Source organism: Cupressus sempervirens, chromosome 11 (genome assembly GCF_028749045.1).
Source record: "Cupressus sempervirens isolate cs-2001-9-10 chromosome 11, ASM2874904v1, whole genome shotgun sequence".
Taxonomy (NCBI): Eukaryota; Viridiplantae; Streptophyta; class Pinopsida; order Cupressales; family Cupressaceae; genus Cupressus; species Cupressus sempervirens.
Window position 1 is genome coordinate 174,378,360 of NC_143128.1, and position 24,573 is coordinate 174,402,932.

The window sequence follows — 24,573 nt, forward strand, 5'->3', positions numbered from 1 at the left end:
TTGATCAGATTACTGCTAGCATGGTAGCTCAGGTACACACAAGACATATGGCTGAGAATGTTGATAATGGTAAGGTGGATAGTATATTTATCAAGAAAACTAACCCTAATAAGAAAGGAAATTTTAAAGCCTAAATAAATTCATGCTATGAAGGTCAAAATTTTAGGTAAAAAGTGGGAACCAAAGAAAGGAGGAAGTCTTAAGGAGTTAGAATGTTCAAATAATTTCCCTAAGAAGTTTGATAATAAAGTATCAAAAGTGATCACTGTAAGTGACAAGAATCATCAAGGTATCTCTGATACACATCATGAGAAGAAGGATATGACTATTGATAATTCCTTAGATTCCTCTATAGATATGATAAATGTTCTATCATAGATCACTATTAAAGATCCCTTGTCTGAATTGTTAAGGATCCTTGAACACATAAATAAAGCCATAGCATGGTTAGGAAATACTAATATAAATACAACACAAGATTGCAATGAAACTCATGATCCCAAACAAGGAAGTAAAGAAAAGTTAAAAGATAAAGAAGCTGAAGTACTTGTGTCTTAGATTCCTTAGATTTTTTTGGATAGCTCTATTAATGAATGTTTGGGAAGTGTTGAGCCATTTTTCTTGAGTATCATAGTAAATGGTAAAACATTAAAAAATTGCATGATTGATTCTGGTGCTTCCAATACTATTATGCCTTTTGAAATAATGAAGGAACTAGGTTTGAAAGTTGATACTAGTCAGGGAAGATGTTGTGCCATGGATAAAAGAGAAGTGATAGTTATAGGTACTATTAATGCTTTACCATATAGACTAATAGCTTGCCTAGACAAACAACTTACCATGAGTGTGCTAGTTGTTGATATTCCACCTCAATACAGTATGTTATTATCTAGAAAATGGAGTTCTACCATGGGAGGAAGTTTGCAATGTGATCTATCATTTTATACTTTTAACATTGATGGGAATCTTGTGAAAATAAATAGAGAACCAAAAAGCATATATATGATAGAAAAGGATATTTAGGATTATATGACAAACTTTGTGGATACATATGTCAATGCATTTAGAGAAAAAGTTTTGACTTTGAAGAAGGAGAAGCATAAATCTCAAATGGAAGTAGAAGTTGATACAAAAATAGATAAGGGAGATTTATGGACCATGTTCTTTGATGGTGCTTGTGGCAAAGATGGAGTAGGTGCAAGAATTTTGTTGATATCTCCAGCAGGGGTAACATACAAATTCTCTTTTACTTTAAGATTCCCTTGTACCAACAATATAGCAGAATATGAGGCTTTACTATTAGGCCTTAAACTAGCTCACAAGCATGGGATAAAATGTTTACATGTTATAGGAGATTTTGAGTTGGTTGTATCCCAAGTGAGAAATGCTTATGTCTCAAAGAATAAGAGATTAAAACAATACATAAATGCTATGTGGGATATGATTGAATGTTTTGATGCATTTGGAATAGTTTAGAAGGATAGAACTAACAAGAAAATGGTAGACTTGTTAGCTAATATAGCAATAAAACCTGATGATGTCACATCTGCTAGTATATCCAAAGTTGAGGCTCAAACTAGACCCTTTGTTCTTGATAATATCTAGAATTGGCAAGTGCTTGAAGATGATAGGGATATTCTGAGATTTTTGAACTATGAGAATATGTTGCTAGGACGAGAAATTGATTGTGAAACTTATTTAGAAAATATAAATGGAAAGGATATTGTTTTTGGGTAGGAAGTTGTGCAATTAAAGACAAATAAAATCCCAAAGGGTCTAGTTGTTTTAGAAACTATTTTTGACAACTAGGACATGTCACAAATGAATACCAATGAATATCATGCCAAATATCTAGAGGAAGTAAACTTGGGAACTCAAGAAACACCTAAAAAAGTATATATTGGTAAGAAATTACCTCCTAAAATTAGGAAAGATCTGATAGACTTGCTAAGGAAGTATAGATATGTGTTTGGATGGTCATATGATGAGTTAAAAGCTTATAGGGAGAATTTTTTCAGCATGAGATCCCTTTGAAACCAAATGCTAAGCCATTTAGACAAAAATAGAGGCCAATAAATCCTACCTTGGCTCCCAAGATGCAAGAGGAATTGATCAAGTTGAGGGATATTAGGATTATAAAACCTATCAGGCATTCCTCTTGGGTATCCAATTTAGTCCTTGTTAGGAAAAAAAATGGAGACATAAGGTTATGTGTTGATTTCAAGAATCTTAATATATCTTCATTAAAGGATAATTATGGATTGCCAAATATGGAAGCCATGTTGCAAAGAGTTACTGGTTCTAAACTAATGTCTATGATGGATGGATTTTTAGGCTATAATCAAGTGGTTGTTAAAGAATCAAAACAGTTCAAGACTACTTTTACAACTCCATTGGGTACTTATGTTTATGTCAGGATGCCTTTTGGGCTTACTAATTTTGGGGTTGCTTTTCAAAGGGCTATGGATGTGGCTTTTGCTGATATTATCGATGAGTTTCTAGTTGTGTATCAGGATGATCTCACTGCTTATTCTAAGGATGAAAATGATCATTGCATACATCTAGAAAAGGTATTTATCAGAGCTCTTAAGTATGGTATTTCTTTGAATCCAAGGAAATGTAGTTTTGGTGTTACTAAAGGAAAATTTCTAGGAAATTTAATTGGCAAGCATGGAGTGAGGATTGACCTTGAAAGGGTAGAAGCAATAGATAAAATTCAGAAACCCAAAACTGTTAAAGGCATCCAATCATTTTTTGAATAGATCAACTTTCTTAGAATATTTGTGACTAATTTTGTAGATATTAGTAGGCCTATATCAAGGATGCTAAAGAAAGGATTTGAGATAAAATGGGATGGTGAACCTAGTATTGCATTCCAAAAAATTAAGCAAGCTATTAAAGATGCCCCTATTCTTAGAGCTCCAAATTATGATAAACCAATGCATATATTTTCTTTTGCCTCATTTCACACTATTGTTGTAGTATTGTTACGGAAAAATGAGGAAGGTTCTAAACAACCCATTGCATTCTTTAGAAAATCTTTGCAAGTAGCAGAACTTAAATATGACATCAATGAAAAATAGCCATATGCATTGATGAAAGAAGTCAAGGCTTTTCGGTGTTACCTAATGTGAGCTACTATTATTGCTTTTGTTCCTACTACTACTGTGAAGGATTTTTTTTCACAACAAGAAGTATTTGGTAGGAGATGTAGATGAATTAATAGGATACAAGAGTTTAAAATTGACATTCAGATTACTGAACTGGTTCGGGGTCAAGGTTTGGCCAAATTAATGATAGAAGCTAATTTAGAGGCAAACCAAATTAACCAACTTTATGATAGTTGTAGAGATAATCTTTGTGATATGGATACCTCTAACTAGTATAAAGATGTGATTTATTATTTGTAAAATATGAAATCTCCTTTAGAATTGATAAACAACTAGAAAATATCCCTCAAGGTGTAGGCCATAATGTATGTTATAGTACAGGGTCAATTATGGTTGATAAATATGGAAGGGGTACTTTTGAAGTGTGTGGATGATATTGAATCTAAAATAATTTTGAAAGATATGCATGAAGGTTTATGTGGCGGTCATTATATGGCTAAAACCACTACTCATAAAATTCTTAGGAATAGTTTTTGGTGGTCAACACTTTTTAGAGATGCTGATGAGTTTGTCAAAGTTTGTGATGCTTATCAAAGGTTTAGTGGAAAGTTTAAATTATCTGAGAATTTACCACTAAGACTTATTGAAGTACAGGCACCATTTCAGCAGTAGGGAATTGATATCATAGGTGAAATCTCAAATAAATGTAGTGGTTGACATTCATGGATCCTAGTTGCTACTGATTACTTTACTAAGTGGGTTGAAGAAATTCCCACTAAGAATGTAGCGAGTAAAGTGGTGATTAATTTCATTCTAAATAATATTGTGACTACATTTAGATGCCCATAGAAGATTGTAACTAATAATGCTATGTGTTTCAAATTAGAGGAATATAATATTTTTTTTGTAAGAAGTATGGCATTATAGAGTACACATCATCACCCTATCATCCCCAAGGAAATGGTTAAGAGCAATCAAGTAATAAAAGTTTATTGAAAATCATTAAAAGGATTTTAGGAGAAAACAAGAAGGCTTCATATTCAAAGTTTCCATTAGCTCTATGGGCTGACAGGGTTACTGTGAAAAAGGCCATTGGATGTGCCCCATTTGATTTGGTTTATGGTATACAGGCTAGACTTCCCCAAAACAACTTAAAGGAGATGTATAAGTTTGTTCAACTCTATGAAGATGATATTGTTGATGAGATGCAACTCATAATGGATGACATCTTACAGTTAGAAGAAATAAGGGGAGAATTTTCTATTCATAATGCCAAGATTTACTCAAAGATGAAACATTTATATGATAAAAGAATTACTGAGAGAAAGTTTGAAATAGGTGACATGAATTTAATGTGGAATGCTAGCCTAGAAGATAAAGGAAAGAATGGTAAATTTGATCCAATTTGGCTTGGCCCATATTGCATATGTGATACAAATGGAGAGGACTCATATTTCCTAAAGGATCTAACCGAAAATATTCTTGAATTGCCAATTCATGGACAATTCTTGAAGAGACACTTTTCTTAAAGTATCTATTTTTCAATGAACAATAGTTTTAGGGTTTTCTACATTCTTGTACATTGTGTATGTTTTGTAAATCCCTATAGTTTTTCTATATAGTTTGGTTTCTTGTTTCCAAGTTCTTCCTTGTGCTTTCTAAAGAAGTTGTCATTAATGTATCAAGTTTGTGGTCTGCTCTCCCAAAGATTTTGAATTCTTGCATAGACTCAAGTAGTTTATCATCCCTAGATAGAGCCACTGTTGGTCTAATTTTTTTACATAGTAACTTTTCTTAAAATCATGGTATAAAAAATCAGATGTGAGTTCTTTTCTTTGATCCTAGGGTTTTAGGTTTTGGGTCTTGTATTTTTGATATCTTTTAAAATTTGTGTAAAACCCTAGGTCTTTCTCTTTTAAATTTATCTTGGTGTGAAGGTTTTTTTTTAAAAAGTGGTTGAATATTCTTTTCCTACTCGCTCCAAAATCATTGTTGTGTCCTTTTGAAAAAGTCCTGTCCTGCCATTAGATCTTGGTTGGATCCACAGATGTCACCTGCTCACTATAAAATGTTGTGAGGCTATTTACTATAGCAATGTAGCAACCATCATAAAACTCTGTCAGGGTACTGAAAATGTGGTCCAGCATCAAAGAATGTATCAATTTGAGAACATTATGGTCATGTGCTCTATCCCAGGGTTGTTAGTATTAGAAAGGATGCACATGGAGCAATTCACAAGTGGTGTTACTAGGACCTAAGATATTCTAGTGAGTCGCTATATCATGACCAAAAAATCTATGCACTTTGTTGGTAGCAACATAGCGAGTGCTTGGAATATAAAGAAAGTGGAATTTTTTTTCAAGGATGATGTGATTGCAAAATTCTCATGCATTTTCATAAATGTACACAACCACCTTTTCTAATAGTAGTATTAATTAGTGAAGTTTCAATCAATGTGTCATATGTTTTCCATCACCAAAATTCTTAATCTATTGGAGCTCGCTATATTGTGACTAGGAAAATCACCAAGTTTCTGATAGCGACATAGCAAGTGCTTGGATATTGCAAAAGATAGTGTTCTTTTAAAATGGGTAGTGATTTTGAGGATCTTGAGGAAGATATCTTAAAAAATATACCTTTATTTCTATGATAGTTGTGTCAGTCATGTTTATTCTAGTATTTATTTTTTCTAGCACTAATTTTTGATGGGTTACTGGAAGTCACTATGTCGCTACTAGGAAGTTGGTCATTTTTGCTAGTAGCAAAGTAGTGACCTACCTAAAAAATAACAACACGAAAAAGCTAAGGACATGTGATGTCACTGGGGATTAAAATAATATATATCAATATGCAAACATGTTAAGCCAGCTTAGTTTTAGCAATAACTTGGACCCATGCCCCATGCATAAAACATTTGAAGGATTCTGATTGTTAGATCAAGCATGGATCAACAACACTCACTATATTTTTATGGAAAGATGTGAAAAGATTATGTATAGTCAGGTAGCGAGTGAGGGAACCACCACTTCTCTCTTAAGAGTTGTATCAAATGGCTGCCACATGTGATCAAAGTAGCATCAATGTTTATCACTATCTCGCTATAGCAAGATGCTGAAAGGTTATGCATAACAAGGTAGCAACTTGATGACACATGTCCCTAATCATCAATGGGCCTAGATTGAAATCCCAACATTGAAGGAAAGGTATAGGAGGTTTGCTTTCACTCCTAATATAGAAGCTAGATAAATAGTTGTTCAAAAGAAGCCTAGTTATACTGTATTCAAATAATAGTGCTCCCATAGATAAGGGTAACAAAATAATGGGATCCAATAGTGTAGTCCAAGAGGAGAGACTTGATGAACCTTCTCCCAAGAGGTAGAAGATAATGAAGGGAAAGAGTCCTCAGATTAAGGAAAATTCACCCACTCAATCCCCTTTGAGGATTGGAGAAGAACAAGTCACTAGTGAGTAAATTGAGTAGATTGCATCATAGGGAGGTATTTTTATTACTCAAGTAGAGTTAGGTGAGGGTAACCCCCAAGAACCTCCTGCACCAAGTTTGGATCTAACAATAGTTGACTATAGAGGTAGGGAATTAGACCCTGTATTAGAATAGGCAAGTCATCAATTTTTGGTTGATGACAATTTTGTAAAGTCTAGGGCTTTCCAGCAATTTGCATGGAGGGAAAACATGAATAAATTTGAAGAAAGATGTAAAGGGTTGAAAATAGAGCATCAATAAATGGATGAGGCCTCCAGTGAGAACCAAACAAAAGGAGAAATGAAAAGATAATTTCAGAATATAAGCCCTGAAGAGGGAAGACAAATGGTGAAAGCATCTAGCATTTTATTGTTACCAAATTGGGACATTGTTGATGCCTTAGTTTTCAATTCTATTTCAAGAAAATTGAATTTTCAAGATCAAAATAAAAAGGACTTCCAAGGTATTAAATTTATTGAGGATCAAGCTGCATTGGTCAGTTGGTCGTTAAGAAGAGGGTCTAGAGCCACATTATCACAACTAGACGAGTCTGGATTGATGGGAAACATAATCGCAAGGAGAGTTACTAATACCTCTCATGCATAGGCAGGTCATTGGAATTTGGACTCATCCCAATTTCTTTTGGCCACTTCTAAGAAGGAAGAATAGGCCATGTTTGAATTACATAGCAAATATGAAACAATTCTAGAGGCCTACAATCAAGAGGTTAAATGAAGGATTGAGCTTGAAAAGAAGCTAATGGGTAGGTCCATAAGGCCAAGAATAACTTACCCTCACCCCCCAGTTGAACCCTTCAAATCCACTCCCCTCATAGAAATACCAGGTACACCCCAAAGGCCAAAATACTACATAGTAGAAGATTTTGAAGAAGGAAAATGTAAGCTATGGGCATTACATGTGGATTTGAAGGTGAAATATGGAGATAAATTAAGAAAGGCTATTACATATTTGGGGTACAAAATTGAATGGCAACTATTCTATGATCAGTTGGCTAGGGTGATAAATATTTTGGAGGAAAATGAAAGCAAGTGATGAGGTTTTAAAGCCTATTGTGAAAAAGTTGGTAAGGAGGAGAAAATAAATGACATTTTTATGTTATCCAGTCATAAAAACCTCCTTTGATCAAATTGAGAAAACTTTTGATATTGTTTCTGACCGTTCTAATTTTGACAATAAAAGGTTTCATTTGCAAAGAATAATATTTGGCTACTTGAAAAAGTACAAGAGCCAAAAGTTTATCTTATTTCCTCATGCCCTAGACAAGAGAAATAATTTGAAGAATGAAGATGAACAGGCCAAGGAGCTAGATGATTTATTTTTTTTAAGGATGAATAGGATTATCAATGAAAAAGGGCATGCATGGTGGGCTACCACAACTAAAGAAATAGTGAAAGCCCAAATATTCTTTGATTCTTTAAAACAAGAATTTGTTGATATTGATAGGGAGGTAGAATTATCAAAAAGCAATGAGATATTCTACATTTTGATTGGCTAGATAATACAATGTTTGACACATGGATGGTGGATATTGCTTTTGGTGAGAAATTTGAGGAAGTTGGAATAGATGATGATGAGATACATGTTGACAAGGTGCAGATTATTGACACATCAACACTAGATATGAAAAATGAAGAAGGTGAAGGTCACTAGTTAGCTCTAGTTAGAGGTACAAAAGCCCAGGATGTGGACATGATAGAGAAATAATCAAGGATAAAATTAATTTTTTCTGTCCAAGGTGAAAACAGTGAAAATCCATGGTCAAAAGTTGATTTAGAAACACCATAGGACTCATCATTGGGCACCCTGATGGTAGCATATTTAGAGGATTTAGAATAATGGTGGCAAATCAAAGTAGCTAGTATATTGTTATGATGTAATAGAAATGGGCCTACCAAAGTATATATTCATGCGTTAACTTTTTGTTAGTTTAAGTTTCATTTTTTTGGACACTTGTCAAGTTTTTCAAGCCTGAAGCTTGTTGCATCTCAAATATTTAAGTGAGATCCTAGGGCTAGAACAAGGGTCCAAATTCTAGTGTATTTTTTGGAATTGTCAAGAAATAGTATAGCTGGTCCAGGCATGTGTAGTTGTGTTTGAGTTTATTTCCAGTCATGTACTTTTCTGATATCAAATAGAAATGATAGCATCAGCTTGAATTCATGGGTTCTTCATTGAGTCTCTATTGGTTCTTGTATTAATCAACAAAAGTGTAATACAAAAGTGTATTTACACTAGATCTATGTCACCATTTTCTATCTCCATTTCATGAGTTTATTAATTTTGAGGTCATTTGAATAAGGTTCACTTGGTTGAATGCAGTCTCGATGGGTTGCATATTGGCTTATTGTTGCTTTTAATTCAAGGGATTATGTAAATGCTTCAGTAGATCAATAGAACTCATGAGTTTATGAATAGGATATTTCATAAGAATGGAAATAGGTGATTATAGTTGATAAATTCAATTACAAGTTAATTGAATGAGATCTCCTGCTAATAGTTAACTCTTTCCCCCTATGGATAAAGCACTAGTCGTACAAGTTAGAGATGTTAGAGAGTAAATGTTGCTGCTACATATCCAAGTTTTTAATTCTAAAAATCATTCTTGTTCTATTTTGTTTAGATTTATAGTGTTGGTCAGCACTCATTTATATTTTACTTCTAGATATTACATAGCTACTATCCCCAGAAGTAATTGTAAACTTAAGGAGAATTAGGACCAAATCTACTTAAGAGGGATATACATGAACCAAAGAATATCAAAAAATTGATGAATTTCATATGGGATAGAGATAGAGGATGAAAATCAAAATAAAACTAAATTAAGTCTCATACAGTAGTATCCTTGTGAATTATCCCCTAAGTATACCTGTCCTGGTTTTGTAGAGCCTAAAGAGTAGGAAACCATCCTTGGTTTTGTTGATGTTGGGTCCAAATGGTAGACTTATGTGATTGTTAATGGGAATTGACTAATCCTTAGGTTATGTGAGTGTTATCTCTTTGGTATTGAACATTTTTTTGATTTAGTAGTTTTAAAACACCAACACTATGTTGAGTGTTGTGTACTAGTGTGCATGACTTGATGACATCTCATGGGGCATTTGAAATATAGGCCTTTGTGAAATCGTGTCTTTGAAACTATGTAAAAGCATCCCCTATGTATCTATGATGTATGAATATGCGTCTAAAAGATCATCTAGAAGATACATGAGCATCTCCATATGTTTATGTTCTTCAGTGAGGCCACATATATCTCCTGTGGTAGGAATATATGCAACTCTATAAATCTCATCAGTGGGTAATGTAGTACTCAATAATGCCTTAGAAGAAGATATGCACTGAGTAGGTCTACTCAAAAGATATCTTCCTACATTGTTAGATGTAATGTTGGTAGCAATAGAGGTAATGGTGTAATGTCCCCATCCTTTTAGCATCTTAATGGAGCTCTTAGCCTTTACATTCTCCAAATGCTAAGTGGAGAAATAAGGAGAAATTGATAAAATTAATTTCTTATAAAGTCATTAAATAAATTAAAATTAAAAGGTCACTTTATATTTAATTAATTTCATTTTCTAGAAGCAAAATTAATTATTGTATTGCAAGGGAGAAGCTTCTAGAGAATGTATTTTCTAGAAATACAACTAATTATTTTATTGTAAAGTGGGAAGCCTCTAAAGAATGTAATTAAATAATATTATATTTCCTTTTAGGGTATGTGCAAGATAATGATGTGCAAAAGATGATGATGTGAAAAAAATAGAGTTTGAAAACATCTAAAAGCATTTCAATATCTGCTCTGACTTTTTTCCACCCATCCTAATACCAAATCTAAAAAGTTAAGACCAAGCCTTATCAGGTATCTGATTTCATATCAAATACCTAATATTATATTGGGTATCTGATATGAAATCAGATACCCAAAACGTATAACATTGATTTTTCAAGAAAAAACCTTAGAGCTCCTTTCACATTGAATTTTTTAAATTTGAGTTGACCCCTATTTAGGTATTAGATTTCAGAACGAGTATATGATAAGGGTAAGTTTTTTAAAAATGTTTTGAATGAATATTAGTTAATAGAAATTGTTGAAATTTAGGTCATTTCTAATAGAAATTATGTTTTACAAATTAATAGGTATGGCTGACCCAAATGATGATACTAAGGCATGAAACGATGTTCCTCATAACCCTCCACCAAATGATCTAGTGCCCCCTCAAAGCCATCCACCAGATGATCCCCTACCCCCTCAAAACTCTCCTCAAATTGAATATTTGATATTTGAAAATCTTGCCATATTGAGGATTTTGAAAACCACATATAATACTATACCCACATTGGCTCCCATATTATCTACATTAAACACCATAGTGGATAATATTGAAACACTTACTAATGAACAAAATGTTGCTCTTCGCTAGCATGACCAAATGCATGCCATGATTGATGATGGATTGGACTATGATGAAGTAGTGGCCCTAAGAATAACTAAAGATGATATGGTTAGCCTTTTTGTGGACCCAAAAACTAGTAAACAAGTAGAATGCACAAAGCTGAAACTATCAATTAAATGGTGCACAAATGAGGCTATACATGCAAACGTTTGGGATCATTGGTGGATGGTTTTTAACATCCCTCCACACAGTAATTTAGAGGTGACATTTTTTTTTTCATTAAAATTTTTTATGCTGAATTTATGTTGGGCCTCAAGGTGAACTATTGGAGCATGAAGCCCAACATGGGTGTAGGAGGAGGAGCTCCTTAGGATAGACCCTTTGCCCAATAGAAGAAAGATGATACTTTTTTCCTCCCTATTGATGTCTCCCACCCTCCTTGAGTGCAACATTTTGATATCATTGTAGAGACTAGCTCTCAAATGATTAGAGACATCCATAGATTGAGTAGCCTATTGATATCCCAAGCTAGGTTCGTGTCACCTCACTCTGTTGATAATGCTGGTGCAAGTTCATCATCAATGAGATCATCACATGTTTGTGTGCCCTGTACTTGCATAACATACAAGAATATTTATTTGGGTCCCATAGGTTATCTTTCTAAGTATTAGTTTGTATTTGAGGAGGATAGACCAAATGTGCGTACTAAGGCTATAGACCTTGACATGAGAGAGGAGAGGCATGCAAAGGCATGGAATCCTTTTGTGTCAGTATCTGTATACATTTTTTTTTACAACATATGTGATTTAAAATTAATCTTTATAATAGAGTAATTTTAATTTTTAACCCATACTAACTTATACATATATGTGATCTTCATTCATATTTAGTTGATTACAGAGGAGGAGCTCAGACAGGTTGATAATGTCACACTCTCAGCTATTTAAAGTGATTAAATATCGATCCATTCTTGTAAAAATTTTGTGCTGATGAAATTTAATTACATTTTTTATTGTATAGGGTGTGGCTACTAGTGATGAGTCTAGGAAGATTTCACGTCATAGACCCTCTAGCATTTCCATTCATAGTGAGACCCCACCATATGTATAAGTATCATTTATTTTTTATTTTCCTTATTTTCATAAATAAATTCAAAATTTATTTTCACGATATTAACAACTAGTATTTTTTATCTCATAGGAAACACCTAGTGCACAGGAGGTTGGACACGAAAGTTTTGTATCTTTGGTGATGCAACCATTATATCTAGAGGAGCAACCAACATAGGTAAGTTGTAGTTTGAATTCTTGATTATATGTTATAAATTTAGCATACTATGAATTATAATGTTATAGTTTAAGTTGTAGATTCATCTGACAAACATACTTGAACACACATAGGCCACAATCAACGAGGTTCAAGCATTGCCGAGGACATATGAGAGGACTCTCAGCATAGAAGGCCAATGAAAGAGGTATTTATGATGAAATTTTTATACTATAAATCTTCATTAAAAATAGATCATTATGCATTTGATTAATTCAATGTTAGATACATACAATCATCTAAATTTAGTAGTCTAACTTTGGGTTATACCATTTTCTTTATGTAGGAGGCATCTGATCCACCTAGTGCAACAAAGAGATTGCATTTTGATCATCCACTAGTAGTCTAGGATAGTATAGTTGTCATAGGATGCATCATGAGATATTTTGTGATGGCATATGCCACATTGTATATAGAAACATTGATATTAAACACATTCTAATGGCATGATCAACCACATTTTGTATATCGATCTATGTATTTTGATATATATATTTGCATAATTTGTCTATGCATACATGAACTTTGATATGTATTTGTGTAATTTGTCTATGGATACATTTATTTTGATATATATTTTTGTCATTTATGTGCATAATGATATACATATTTATTTAATATGGTATTGTTCAATTTATCATGGATCATGTATATTGTTCATGTTTATGGAATATCATTCATTTTGATCATTTTTGCTATGTTCAATTCAAATGCAATAATTTTTCAATAACATTTTAGCAACCTTTACTATCAAATTTTGATGCAATGTTTAATTTGAAATGCTATCATAAATTTTTAATTTAAAATAATCTTTGCGATCCCTTAAGATGTCACTATGGTTCACCCGCCCAAATGCACATAGAGCACCTTGGAAATGAGAAATCTTATTGTAGGCCTCGGCATGACCATCCTATAGTATTCAACATTTCATTGATAGCCCCCATGAGATCTGAGTTACAACCCTCATAAGATCAACCTCGAGATGCACTTAGAGCACCTTGAAGACTCTTTGGTACAGTGTGTAATGTACTACAAGGCTTGCTCACACTAACTAGTCTTTCTTAGGACTTCCAAAGGTCAAATTCAAGATCTTGCTATTTTTTTCTTGCTTCTTCCACTTTGGATCCAACTAAGATCCACCTCCTTGACCCTAGCACATCAATTTTACAAAGAAAAATGAGAACAAGTGCTATTATGAGACTTTACTACATATTTGGCTTACCAAGCCTACTTGACATTTTGGCAATGCAAGAAAGATTCAAGGCTTTCATCAGCATCATGACATTGATATGTATGAGTTTGGACCAACCAATAACTCTACAATAACTAAAAATCAATATCTCAAACAAATTTCAAATAGTTGCTATTCTTAGCACATTAAAATCACAGTCATATCAAAATCATTTCACAACTCACACTATTATCATGACATGAGAGGATTCTGAAACCTTGAGAATATGTCATTTGGCATTTTTCAACTCAAGAACAAGTTCAAAATGAAGTTCTTACTAGTTTTTTTCCAACCTCTCTCATTAGTGTTGTTGCAATTGCATTTCAAGAATGCCAAAATAAGAAATTTAGCATGCAAAAACTCTTAGAAAGGAATAGTTAATATTTAAACTATCTAAACATGTCCAATATTTTATAATTCAACTTGAAACAATCCACCAAAGAAATTTCTTGGAACCAAATGCACTAATATGGATAAGTGTTGCTACTACAAATAAAGAAAACAGGGTTTTCATACTTGGAGGTGTGTTGCTCACAAAAACCACATAAAAAGCCTAAAAAAAATTAGGGATATGAATATCCTTTTCAAAAATAAATATTTTTCCTTCTCTTTGAGACCTCCACCATATACCAAACACCCAAAACACAAAAAGGCTAAAAACCAAAGCTAGAAGGGGGTTTTGAACCTAGTTTTGTAAAATCTTGCATAACTTTCTTTCTAGATCACAAAGTCACATCCAGTTGCACCAAGAGTACTGTAGGAACATTTCTTACCACTTCCCATACTTTTTTTCATGTTTTCAATCACCTAGCATCTGATATGTTGTTGGTTACAGCCATATTTCCACTAGCCAAGACACTTTTCTTGCTTAGGGCATCACCATAAAAATGGTTTCCTTCATTTTCTTGAGACCTAATTTTGAAACAATAATGTATAGTGAGAAACCTCCCATTTTTCACATTTTAAATTCATTTCTATGGTGGTAATAGGAGGAAAACTCCAAGAAACCAAAATGCTGCAATTTTTTTACAAGAAACTAATCTAAAACAAGAAATTTATGTACAAAACTTAGAAAAAAAAAAAAACCTTGATTGAAGGCTTAGAAAAAAAGAAGAAATATTAAAATAACTTCTCCAAGAAAAGGATCCACATTCTCAATCAAAAACAACACCAAAAACTTCCATTTACATAGTGGCTCCTATGCATTTCAATGCCCAAACTGTACACTATATGACCCAAACACTTCCAGCCACTAAAACTGATCAAGAATAGACTTATATATGTTTTTCCAACCTTTTTTGGTCATGCTAAAATCCTAACTAACTCTTTGTACTCATTTTCAACTTTGCAAGAAAAACTTGTCAAAGTTGCAAAATTGCAATTTTACGAATTTTGCAATTTTAAGTTATTTTTGCTATAACTTGAAATTTTTAATTAGATGAGTTAACCAAACATGTTAATGGGTCCTATTAGGTTTATTTATATATTCCAAGATGGTTTATGACCTTTTTCAACTTTTCTACTACTTTGGTCAGCCTAACACTTGTTGAGCAACTTATAGGCATAACAACAACTTAGGAGCAAAAACCAACATAGCAACTAAGTTAACCTTATCTAAGGACCTAATAGGTATTATTAAAAAAATATTTATGTGGCTAGAATCACTACAATCCAAAATGACAAGAGAGAAGCACTAGATACAAACTAGCCTACCTAGGTGCTCCTACACCAAGGTGGCTGTAAATGATGGAGACTCTCTATGGCTAGAAAAAGGGTGTCAGTAGGATTCACCCACCCATATAGAGCTAATGGCATTGGAAATTTGATGCCAATATTAGTGGTTTCGAAGTTACACTATGATGAACCTATAAACTAAGGCACACTCTGAGTTTTGACATCGAGCGAGATCATTAAATTGAATCTAAATGAAATGTGATCTCTCAAAAATGAGATGGGTTATTTTAGGGCTTGGAATGAATCTCATGTAGCATTTGAAATTTCATTGATATCCATCATGAGCTTTGAGCTACAACCCTCAAAAGATTGACCTTGACACACACTTAGAGCACCTTAGAGAGTCTTTGGTACAGGGTGGCCGCAAATGATGGAGGCTCTCCATGATTGGAACAAGGGTGTCACTAGGTTTCACCTACCTATTCAAAGCTAATAGCATTGATGATTCAATACCAAGATTAGTAGTTTCAAAGTTACACTGTGATGCACCTATGAATTGAGGCACACTCCAAATTTTGGCATCGAGCAAGATCCCTGTGCCCAATCCTAATGGAATGTGATCTTGAAAAAAAGGATAGGTTATTTTAGGCCTCAATATGACCATCATGTAGCATTGAAATTTTCATTAATAGCTCTCACGAGCTCCAAGTTATGACCCTCAGAAGATCGATGTCAACATGCACTTAGAGCACCTTGGAGACTCTCCATTATGGCATAGTTGCGAATGATGGAGGCTCTCTATGGCTAGAATAAGGGTGTCACTAGAGTTTACCTTCCCATCCAAAGCTAATGGAATTGATGTTTCGATGCCAAAATTAGTGGTTTAAAAGTTATGCTATGATGCACCTATGAACTGAGGCACATTGCAAGTTTTGGCATCAAACAAGCTCACTGTGCCAAATCTAAACACAATGTGATCTCTTAAAAATGAGATAAATTATTTTAGGCCTCAACATGACTATTCTATAGCATCAACATTTCATCAATAGCCCTGACAAGCTTTGAGTTATGACCCTGAAAAGATCAACCTTGACATGTACTTGGAGCACCTTGGAGACTCTTCGATATAGGGTAGTTGTAGATGATGGAAGCTCTCCATGGCTAGAACAAGGTTGTAACTAGAGTTCACCCACCCATATAAAGCTAATGGTGCTAATGATTTAATGCCAAGATTTGTGCTTTTAAAGTTACACTATGGTGCACCTATGAACTGAGGCACATTGCAAGTTTTGGCATCGAGTGAGATCATTGTGCAAAATCCATACAAAATGTGATCTCTTGAAAATGATATAGGTTATTTTAGACCTTAGTATGGACATCTTGTAGCATTTGACATTTTATTGATATTCCTCATAAGCTCTGAGTTATGATCCTCAAAAGATTGACGTTGACATGCACTTAGAGCACCTTGGAGACTCTTCAATATAGGGTCACCATGGATGATGGAATCTCTCCATAGCTAGAAAAAGTGTGTCACTAGGGTTCACCCATGCATCTAGAGCTAATGGTGCAAATGATTCAATGCCAAGATCAATGGTTTCAAATTTATGCTATGATGCACCTATGAATTGAGGCAAATTGCGAGTTTTGGCATCAAACAAGATCACTATGCCAAATGCAAATAGAATGTGACCTCTCAAAAATGAGATAGATTGTTTTAGGCCTCAAAATTACCATCCTATAGTAGTCAATGTTTTATTGATAGCCTTCATCAGCTCTGAGTTATGACCCTCAGAAGATCAACCTCGAAACATACTTATAGCACCATTGAGAGTCCTCAGTACAAGGTGGATGCAAATGATGGAGGCTCTCCATAGCTAGAACAAGGGTGTCACTAGGTTTGGTATTAAGTAAAAACATTATTTTTTACCTCTCTCAAGTTTTTGGTATTCGGTACAGTGCACAATGCAAGTTTGGTGTTAGTATGTATTAAAATCATCAGTTTTTAGGTCCCTCCACATAAATTGCATTAAGTAAAATCATCTTTGTTTCTCACATTAAATCAACAAGTTTAAATTTACAATATCTCAAGTGTTTCATCATTATTACATCAATACACAACTACCAAAACTTGTAGTGTCAAAAAAGTAGTGTAAAAAAAAGAATAGATTTTTCTTCATTCTGCTCCTTATTTAGTTTTTTATCTTCATGCATGGCTACTCTTCATTGTGTACCTACATTCCAATATCATAAAAAAAATTAGTAACTTATTGTATTAATCAATATAATCATCAGTTCACTGAATCATTATGAACAAAATAACATAAGAAGTTTTTTATGAGTCGCTCACTATATAATAACAATAACATAAGAATTTTTTGATGATTATTCAGTGAGAGACAAAATAACGTGAAGAGAGCTCTAGTGAATGCATTTTTAATGAGTCTCTCACTATAGCACAATCTTATCTATCACCTATGGACCCTTCCTCAACCAATGAAAAGAACCCATGTACTACTAAATTAAGAGTCCCCCCTATGATAATGTTGAACTACACTAATCAACAATGCTACAAGCATCAAGAAGCTCTGCTCCTAAAATCTTCAATTTCTCCTTAACTAGAGCTCTCTTCACGCATGCCCCTACTCCATCATGTTCCCCTTTTCCATCAATAGACTCAAAAAAAGTCTAAATATGAGGCAACCCCTCGCTACGTGTATCCTACACAACCAATAAAACAATTGAGCATTCTTGAATTGACCTATGCAATTATCTAACCAAATGATATGTCTATCCATAGAAATTGCATGTTCTTGTAAGAAATCAAAACAATTCTTGAAATAATGTTGCAAAAACACATGAGAGTGAGATCTATCATCAATCATATAAAAATAGTACTTTTTAATAATCTCCTGATTATCTTTCACAATATCAGGGGCATGTCCATGTGCTATGTGGACAAAAATAACAAAATAAATGGAGTTATAATATTGAGATTGTGTCTTATTTTGAGGCTACAATGTGTAACTTTCTTAGCAAAGTCAAAACTGATATAATAATGCCAATAGAAAAAGTCTCCTTACACATTCTAAATTGTTGATCCAACCACTGAGACCTATGACTATGTCTTGCATACTTGTAGAAAATATTTGTCTTAAAATTAGAAATAAAACTAGCCACACTAATTTTTTTTACAACTAATTCACATCTAGAGCCCTCAACCCCACTCTTCAATGTGTATTTCACTATTTCATATAGCATTTTTTTAACTATTGTCTTCCCAAGATCTTGTTCACACCCCTTATAGAAACATGTAAAAAACTTGGTTAAGCCACCTCATTCTAAACAACACTTCTCACCATCAATTCTATGACATAAAAATTGATCTAGCAAGTCACTTAATAATTTTGGAAGACCATTAGCCCTAAAATTCTTCGACATTTCTTTACTATGCAAAGTAGAATAGATAGAGCGTAATAGCTCATGGTGCATAGAAAACTCAAAATGATATTTGCAACAACATGTATTTTGAATTTAAGTGGCACACAATAAAATGGCTTCAAAGATTTAAAAGCCCTTTGTGATACATGCAATTTTAGATGACTCTCTTTAAATTGTTTGAGCAACATAGTTTGACTTACCACCAAATAATGTTTAGGATGTGGCATGTGGTCTCTGATGCCAATTCTCAAATTTAACACATCTTTAGCATTAGGTGATACTCTTGAGCTAGAGTGCCAAAATTGTGTGATTTCTTCCTTCACACCATTGGATAGCTTCTTATCAAAATGTGGAAGCCTCCCACCAAAAGCCTATGTTTAATTTTAAATAGATCATTAATTATGTCTCATCTACTAAGTGCTCTTTTCAAAGCAATATAATTTAGGTTCAAGTTAGTACAATTTTTTCTCATATATCTACCCTTTCTCAAATGATGATTTACCAAAGAGCTTGTAATAACCCTTTGAGCAGTTCTCCTATCCATCTCCCTGCTATTTTTTCCAATGCTATTGAGAGCACTCAAAAGATTCTTCACAATAATGACATTTCTTTCCAATTTTTCTAGACATGAATATTTAATTTGGAAAGCATAGGCCTCATCTTTTTCATTTTAATAATTGCATAAAAAATTGACATTGCTCCACCATTGTCCTATTGTCAAAAAACATCTTATATAGTCTTGAAGCCCATAACTAAATGATTCTTTTTAATTTTTTCCCTTCTTAATTGGTAATAATCATTTCATCAATTTCAATTATCCATTTTGTGTTGTCTAGTGTGGAGTTTGATTAGTCCCTAAGTGGGAGATTGTTAGTTTGTGGTCACTAGATCATAATAATATCAAACTTACTATTTGGTGGATGTATCCCAGGGATTGGGTGAACTATGTTAAATCTTGGTGTCTTGTGTTCTTTTTGATGTGTTCTATTATTTTCTGATATTGTTTATATTTGTACATAATTTTTATTTTTGTCCAAGGTTTAATCCCAACAAGTGGTATTAGAGTGAGGTTGTTTTTAGTTATCCACTGTAGGAAAGTCTCACAGTTGAGAGGGATCAATGGCAGAAAAGGGTAAGATAAAGGTGGAGTAGTTTAATGTGAAAAACTTTTAGTTATGGAAAATGGAGGACTATCTTTATCAGAAGGATTTATGAAAGCCCTTGGAAGGAAAATCCAAGAAACAAGGAACTACGTCAAATGAGGACTGGGAGATTTTAGACAAAAGGATACTTGAAAGCATTTAATTATGCTTGGCACCATTAGTGACATTTAACATTACAAAAGTGAAGATGATGAAAGAGTTGATGGAAACCCTAGCAAAACTATATGAAATTCCCTCCACTTCAAAAAAGGTATTTCTTATGAAGTGTTTATTTAATCTAAAAAAGGCAAAAGGTGTATCTATTGGAGATCATTTAAATGAGTTTGATATTGTTACTAGATAATTATCTTCTATCAATATTAATTTTGATGAAGAAATTAGGGCTCTCTTGATTTTGTGTTCTTTGCCTGAAAGTTAGAATGGCTTGGTAATGGCTATGAGTAATTATATTTCTAGATATAGTACCCTAAAATTTGATGATGTGATCAATTTTATTTTGACTAAGGAAACTCATACGGAATCCTTAGGTGGATCTATATTAGGAAGTGTTTTGAATGCAAAAGGTTCAGGCATAATGACTGAGAGAGGAAGTAATTTTGAAAATTGTGGGAAATCAAGAGGAAAGTCAAAAGTGAGGAGGTCTCAATTGAGAGGACCAAATGACTACTGGTACTGTGGAAAATCAGGGCATAAAAGGAAAGATTGTTGGAGTCAAAAGAAAATTGAAGGAGATAAACTAGGTGGAGACAAGGAAGCAAATTTGGTAAGTAACAAATCTAAAGAGGATGCTTTACTTCTATCTTTAGAAAGTGTTGATGATTTATGGGTTCTAGATTTTGGTACTTCATTTCAGGCTACATCTCATAGAGGTTATTTCATTGATTATGTCCAAGGGGATTTTGGGCTTATTTATTTAGGAGAGAATGAACCCTATCAAACTACTGCAAAGGGAAAAGTTATGAATAAGTTGTAGAATGGGAATCATTGGCTAGTACATGAGATAAGACATGTTCTAAGGCTGAGTAGGAATTTAATTTCAGCAGGGAAACTTGGTGATGAGGGTTGTGTTGTTACTTCTAATAATACCCTTTTAATAGCAAAAGGTGTGAAAGTAGCCACCTTATATCTTTGTATAGGTTATATTGTTCTTGCTACTTTAATTGTTTTAAAGAATTGTGAATGTTTAGGAACAGTTGCTATAGTTGAGCAAGCAGAACAAGTAGCTATTGTAGATTTTGATATAGTGTTGTGGTAAACAATAGTCTTGGGCACATGAGTGAGAAAGCTATGAAAGTACTTCATTCAAAGAAAGTTTTAACAAGTCTGAAATGTGTTAATATGGATTTCTATGAAAGTTGTGTGTGTAGAAAATAAAAAAGAGTGAGTTTTGTGAAGAATGGGAAGGAAAATAAAAGGTAAAAATTAGAGCTTGTGCACATCGATGTATGGGGACTGAATCAAGTGTCTTCCGTTGGTAGCTCTCATTATTATGTTACATATACTAATGATTCAACTAGAAAAGTATGGATTTATTTCCTTAGACAAAAATATGATGTATTTCAAACTTTTAAGAAATATAAATGTTTTGTTAAAAATGAGACTAGTAAGAAATTAAAATGTCTTAGATCTAATAATGGTGGTGAGTATTGCAATCATGAATTTAAATATTATTACTCTACTAATGGTATTTATATATAAAAAAATTTTCCAAGGACTCCACAGAAAAATGGAGTGGTTGAACGCATGAACAAGACTATAATGGAGCATGTAAGGAGCATGAGGTTGCATGCTGAGTTGCCATTACACATGTGGGTAGAGGCTACCAATACTATTGTATATTTGATTAATAGAGGTCTCTCTACTCCTTTGGGTTGTGGTATTCCAAAGGAAGCATGGATTGACCAGTAAGAAGGTGAGTTATTCTTTTGTCAAAACCTTTGGTTGTGAAGCATTTTCTCACATAGATTCTGAAAATAGAACCAAGCTAGAAGCTAAGTCAAAGAAATGTGTATTTGTTAGATATGGAATTAATGAATTTGGTTATAAGTTTTAGAATTTTGAAAAATATAAAATTGTAAGAAGTAGGGATGTCACATTCAATGAGAAAGTGTTGTAAAAAGATATATTACAGCAATATTAGACGAAAGAGGATGATTATGTAGTGTTGGATGATACTCCAAAAGATGGTGTTCTACTCATTCCTCATGATGTGCAACAACCACAATAAGAAATACCACACACACCAGTGAATCTTAGAAGGTCAACAAAGAAAATTAGACCTTCAAAAAAATTTTCTCCCTCTTTGTATTCTATTTTATTAATAGATGCTAGTAAACCTAAATATTATGATGAAGCTGTACAAGTGGATACTAAGATTTAGTGGGAGTTTGCAATGAAAAATGAAATGGACTCTTTCCTATGAAAGGAGACATGGGATTTATGAAAGTTGTCTGTAGGTAAGAGAGCTTTATAGAATAAATGGCTATACAGGTTAAAAGAAGATGGTGGAGGTAAGAAAAAATTTAAAGTCAGATTAGTTTGAAAAGGATTTGTATAGAAAAAGGGCATTGATTTTGATGAGATATTTTTTCTTGTCGTTAAAATGACTTCTATCCATATTGTTTTAAGTATTGTGACTATTAAAGATTTTTATTTAAAGTAGCTTGATGTTAAAACAACCTTCCTTCATGGTGATTTGGATGAAGAGATATATATGGCATAGCCACAGGGCTTTGAGGTCAAAGGTAAGGAGAACTTAGTGTGCAAACTGAGAAAAAGTTTATATGGCTTGAAGCAAGCACCTCAGCAATGGTATCTAAAATTTGATAGTTTTATGCATGAGCATGGACACAATAAGTTCCATTCAGATCAATGCATTTATTTTAAGAGGTTGGATGATGATAGCTACATTATTTTATGTTTATATGTTGATGATATGCTTGTAGCTGGGTCTAACATGGATCACATTAAGGAGCTGAAACACTAGTTAGCACATGCATTTGCTATGAAAGATTTGGAGGCAGCAAAAAAATCCTTGCTATGAAGATTTGCATAGATTGAAAGCATAGGAAATTGAGTCTATCTTGGGCTGATTATGTTGAGAAGGTGTTATAACATTTCTCTATGGAGAATGCTAAAGCTATTAACACACCTTTACCTAGTCATTTGAAGTTGACTAAAAAGATGTGTCCTAAGACACAAGATGATGAAGATAAGATGTCCAAGGTACCCTATGTTTCAGCTATAGGAATTTTTATGTATGCTATAGTATGTAAAAGGCTAGATATTGCACATGTAGTGGGAGTTGTTAGTAGGTATATGAGTCATCTAGGAATTGAGCATTGCAATGTAGTAAAATGGATTCTCAGATATTTGAGAGAAACATCTAGTAAGTGTTTACACTTTGGGGGCTCTACTAGTGACTTACAAGGCTATGTTAACTCATATTTGGTTGGAGATATTAATACTAGGAAGAGTACTATAGGTTATGTATTTACTGTTGGTGGGGCAGTGGTGAGCTGGGTTTCTAGGTTACAGAAGGTTAATGCTTTATCCACTATAGAGGCAGTGTATGTTGTTGCTACAGAGGTAGCTAAGGAGATGATATGGCTTCATTTCTTCTTGAAAGAATTGGGACACCCGTAGAGGGATAAATTTTTTTTTATAGATAGTCAGAGTGTCATTCATCTTGTAAAGAATTTAGCTCTGCATTGAAAGACTAAACACATTCAGATGTAGTATCATTTCATTCGGTCAGTTTTGGATGGTGGAAAATTAATGCTAGATAAGATACATACAAATGTCAATCTAGAAGATATGTTTATGAAGGCAGTGTCAAGGGAGAAGTTGAATTCCTGGTATTGGCACTCAAAGTTGTAGCCCAAATTTTGAGCACCGTTGAAGAAATTGAGCCCTATAAATGCTTTTGATGAGATTGTACCCAGCTATACCTTTGAGATCCCTAAGGTGTTTAATGTTTCTAAAATCCTCCATTCAGTATGTCTATGCATTCCATGAAGTTCAATTGATGTCCTGAGTCATTTTTTGAAGTCTTGTTTTGAGCTAGTTCCAAATCTGCATTTTCACCTAAGTTTTAAATAGTGACAGGAGGCTATGTTTGCAACTGAATATCTTGCACCCAAAAATGTGTTGTGATTCACCACTTTTGGAGTATCTAGTGTCCATATCCAAGAACCTATGTTTTAGATTTTGAGTTTTTTCAAGTCCGTTTGATTAGGTTTTGAATCCCTCAAAGTTGGTCTTTTAATATTGTCACGCTAATGCAATTAGTTTAGAATTCTGGGAAGCCCTATTTGACATGCTATAACTTTTGACTAGTTGACCAAAATGAGAAAATTCTTATTGCATTGTATTGTAGACATTAGAATCTTGTCATTTTTCAAGTTTTAGCTCATGTTGAATCCGTTTAATCAATTTTCGAATGCGATTCTAAACGCAATTTTTAAAGTTTTACTAGTGTCAGCAAGTGCAGATTGTTTGGTGCCCCTATTCGTGATGTTATAACCTAAAATCTGTGATTAAATAGATCAAATGGATTGTACCACTACATTATCCTCTGAAAATAATTTAAGTGTGCCAATTTGCAAGTCATGACAAATCCATTTGCAAAAAATCCTTTTCTGCTATTATTGCAATCTGCAAAATTCTGAGGAGCCCACTTTGACTGCCCGCCATATGCATCTTGTTATTCGTCATGAGCCCAAATCATAGATACATA